This window comes from Gossypium hirsutum, chromosome D10 (assembly GCF_007990345.1).
Source record: "Gossypium hirsutum isolate 1008001.06 chromosome D10, Gossypium_hirsutum_v2.1, whole genome shotgun sequence".
Taxonomy (NCBI): domain Eukaryota; kingdom Viridiplantae; phylum Streptophyta; class Magnoliopsida; order Malvales; family Malvaceae; genus Gossypium; species Gossypium hirsutum.
Window position 1 is genome coordinate 26371382 of NC_053446.1, and position 3845 is coordinate 26375226.

Below are 3845 nucleotides of genomic sequence, written 5' to 3' on the forward strand. Positions count from 1 at the left end.
CATGACATTTTGCATACACGTATAATTTATGATATGACATACTGCATGAGTTGGGTTTCTATTATGAAGGAAGTACTGTTTCTAGTGGCTCTGCCGCACTCATACTGATACTGGTGGCTTTGCAACAAATACTGTACTGGCAGCTCTGCGACGATATTATTACTGGAAACTATGCTGCAATATTGGTGTGTGGGCTGGGTGGGTCAACTTTGTCCCCATATGGTGTGTAGGGTTGGTACGAGTGGTGTGTTGGGCTAGATTGGGATGGGTTTGCATACTTGCACTTTACTGATACTGTATTGGGCTAAGGCCCACACTGATACTGAAAGGGCTCGAGCCCAGACTGTTATCGCATGATAGGGGATTACACATTGAATTCTCATAACTTACCTTTTTCTTCTGACTGTGCAGGTAATCCCAAAATTTAGATGATTTGGAGCTGCGAGGGACTCGGAGGTGGCCACACGATCACTAATATTTAATTTTAGACCAGATAAATAAACTTTACTTTGGGGGTGATTTTTATGTAATAAGGCCTCTGGTGTTTTAATTTTCTTTTAATTGGCTTTTATTTGCTTATTTTAAACTGCTTAACGGATTCAAATAAGTTCTTTACTATTACTGGTTGATTTGTCTTCTATGGCAATTCTGTGTCTAACAAAGTTGTTAGTTTCTCAGAATTAGCTGGTTCAGAAGTTACCTTATAATATTTTTCAGATTTAAGTTCTGGTGAAACTCGATTTTCAACACTCGGTTGAACTTCCATTGAGTTTTGAGCCTCAACTGGATCCTCTTCAACTTCGACCTTTAATGTCTTTCTGCTCCTCAATGTCAACGCTTTACAATGCCCCTTTCCTAGATTCCTCAGATTATCCATATCACTAGGTAAAGCACCTTGTGGTCGGTTTCTGAGTTTAGTTGCAAGTTGGCCCATTTTGTTTTCTAGGTTTTTCAATGTAGTTGTTTGGCTTTGGTTTAAGGCATCATTCTTGGCTATGTATGCCTTTAACAAATTTTCTAAGCCATTGAATGGTTCAGCTTAAGGTTGTTGCTGCACTTGTTGGGTAACAATAAGTGGCTCGGTCGGTCTAGGTTGGGCGTATGTGTTATTAGGTCCAGCCCCTCGGTTACTCCATGAGAAATTAGGGTGGTTTTGCCACAATGGATTATAGCAATTGGATTGATGTCATTACCTACCTCGGTTTTGGTTCTAGTTACCCATGTAATAAATGGATTTTGGGTTCGATGGACATTCTTCGAACAGATGTCCTTCCCCACAATAGACACAGACTACATTTTCAAATTGATTCAATGGCTGTGCTACAAAACTATTAAACCCATCAGTGGTAAAATTTTTAAGCATTGAGAAAATCGAGGATACCTGAGATGAGAGAGGAGCGAGAGCGTCTACTTTGTGTATTCCAACGACTCGTCTTCCTTACACTGCTCGATTGATTGGCTATTGATAATTATTACTGGCAATCCTCTTGATGATTTCATAAGCCTCATTATAAGACTTAGAAAGGAGAGAACCATTAGCAGAAGTGTCCACTACCATCCTCGTATAAGCATTTAGACCATTATAAAATGTCTCAAGTTGGATGAATGAGGGATTACGTGATGAGGGCACTTCTGTAATAATTCTTTGTACCTTTCCCATGCCTTATACAAGGACTCATCATCCATTTGTTGAAAATTAGTGATATCGTTCCTCAATTTAGCATTCTTTCTAGGCGGAAAATACTTCATAAGGAATCTTTCTACTAACTCTTGTAATGTGAAAATTGAATTTGGTGGTAATGAATTCAACCAGGCTCGAGCTTTGTCCCTTAGCACATATGGGAACAACTTCAATCGTAGTGCATCTTCAGGTACTCCAGCTAACTTGAAAGAATCGCTCACCTCCATGAATAGTCTTAAGTGTAAGTGAGGATCTCCGATACGCATTTCACTGAATTGGCCCACTGTCTGAAGCATCTGGAACATGACTGGCTTCAATTCGAACTATTGTGCCTTGATTTCTGGTCTCCTAATACCATAATTAAGATCATGAAGCACTGGGATGGCATACTGTCTTAGAGCTCTATCCCTATCATCAGTAATAAGGATAGTATTTTGAGTAGGGTTTGCACCGTTTCCTTGATTCGGATTTTTGAAGTTCATCTCTTTGGCCCTTCTCTAGCTTGCTTGTCTTCTTCGCGGTCAAAAATTTCTTTCAATCTCAAGGTCTACGAGGAGTAAATTGATAATTCGGTCAATACTCTTAAACAACTGAAATAAACACAGAAAAATTAATTAAGTTAAAATTGAACAGAAAAAGACACAAAAATGCAAAATTCACAAATTTACAAATAATGGCTTTTTAAAACAGTCACTGGCAACGGTGCTAAAAACATGGAACGACAGAAATGTGCCAGTGTACACAATCGCAACAAGTAATAAAGTGCTAAGTAAATGTCGAGTTATCGTACCCACAGGGACTGTGAAAATAATTATTTATGAATGCAATTTTAAAAGCACTTTGGTGAAGAAAAATATTTTGATTTGAGGAGGTGATTAAAAACTAGGGTTTTAACAAAGTAAAATAAATAAAAATAAAATATAAGTTTCAATGCACGATTTCAAAAGATGATTTTAATCAAGATGACATAATTATGCTAGATTAATTACATTTCTTAACTTAAAATTATTAAACTCATGTTTATGTTGTTATGAATAAATTCACGACCAATTGGTAATTTTCTAACTTATGAACATACTTACCTACCAAAATTCATTTATCTCTTGACTATATCTCTATGTCAATTCAACTGATTAAACAAATTTTAATAAGCAAATGTGTTAATGCACATGCATACTTATGAAATTAAAATAATCTCTTGTACATATCTCTATGTCAATTCAAACAATTAAATCAATCTCATAAACACATAAAAGATTACGTGAGGTAACAATGTATTTCTACCTTGAAACAGTTTAATCACAATAATCTTGCAAGTTATGCAAGGCTAATGTACTGTTAGATATTGTTGCTAATTTAGATGATTAAACATGCATTGATTAAGTATCATGTCAATTAATTACAATTTCAATCCATTTCAATAATTAATTTATTAATTACCTTGCAATAGTAATGCAAGAATCACTTAGTCATTGTTTTACTTAATCAAACATCTTACCGAGGCCTATAACAACACAAACACAATTATAATAAATTAAGTAGAAAAAAGGCAATCAACCTAACACAAATTAAATTTAAGCCATATTAGTTAAATTTGAATACAATTCGAAGGAGTCTTCAAGGGCTATTTTGCAAGCCAAATAATCAGCCAAACAAGCTGATTGGGTCAGCATGTAGGACAATTTTGGGCTGCTTAGTGCTCGGTTGATTCAGTTTTCTTGGTTCAGCTCAACTAGGCCACTTTTCATAATTAATTAATAATAATTTATTTAACCCAAATTAAATTGTATTAAAATTAAAATTAATTATATTATGAATTAATAAACATAATTTGGACCGTCTTAAGCTGAAAAATTAATTTGCCTTGATACTTCAAAATTGCTTCTCCATTTTGCACTTCTAGTAGTGTCTGCCGAGCCGTTTTTCGCCCTTTGTGCAAACTTGTCAAAAATAATCAAAATTAATAAAAATTTGATATAAAACTAATTAAAATTCAATATGTTCATAATTTGAGTGAAATTTAATTATCTTATAATAATTATATATTTTTCGACAAGAATTTTACCGAAACTGCATGAATTTGAGTTAAAAAGAGCATGAAAAAGTGTGTATATTTTCGTGTTTCCACTAGTCGAACAGGTCATTGATTGTGGAAATAGGTACT

At 34.6% G+C, this 3845-nt stretch overlaps 1 non-coding gene across 1 annotated transcript; it reads left to right on the forward strand.

The window, feature by feature from the left end:
* Positions 1-1612: 1612 nt before the first annotated feature.
* LOC121222730 (small nucleolar RNA R71) lies at positions 1613-1719 on the forward strand. The gene has a single exon (XR_005920099.1). It is a non-coding gene; the product is annotated as a small nucleolar RNA R71 (small nucleolar RNA).
* Positions 1720-3845: the final 2126 nt, after the last annotated feature.